The sequence below is a fragment of the Lipotes vexillifer genome, unplaced genomic scaffold (genome assembly GCF_000442215.2).
Source record: "Lipotes vexillifer unplaced genomic scaffold, Lipotes_vexillifer_v1.1 scaffold863, whole genome shotgun sequence".
NCBI lineage: Eukaryota > Metazoa > Chordata > Mammalia > Artiodactyla > Lipotidae > Lipotes > Lipotes vexillifer.
The window spans coordinates 3299869-3300231 of record NW_006788168.1 but is presented as its reverse complement, the minus strand read 5'-3'; positions in this window follow the sequence as shown (position 1 = coordinate 3300231).

The window sequence follows — 363 nt, the reverse complement described above, 5'->3', positions numbered from 1 at the left end:
GGGGAGGGGGAGGGGAGGGGCAGGTGGTAAATCGGCCCTGGAGACCCTTCCGTGATGTCTTTCACTGGGCCCCCAGCTGGCGAGACTGCAGCAGCGCGAGGGGCAGCCCCTCCAGTGGGCAGATCCGATCGCAAATAGAGAAACAAGGCGTGCCAGCAGGAGCCTCACCGGCTGGGAAATTATTTCCTAATAAAACTACAAAGGGAAGGACGATAACTGGGCACTGCTGACAAGTATTGTTGTCTTGTATCAAAATCTCTTTATAAACCTGTTTGAAGAACAGAGCTGGCTTCTCTTTGAAGTCCCATTTCAAAGCCTCAAAGCCACTGACTTGCAGGGTTCCCAGCTCCGGAGGGGGCGGCC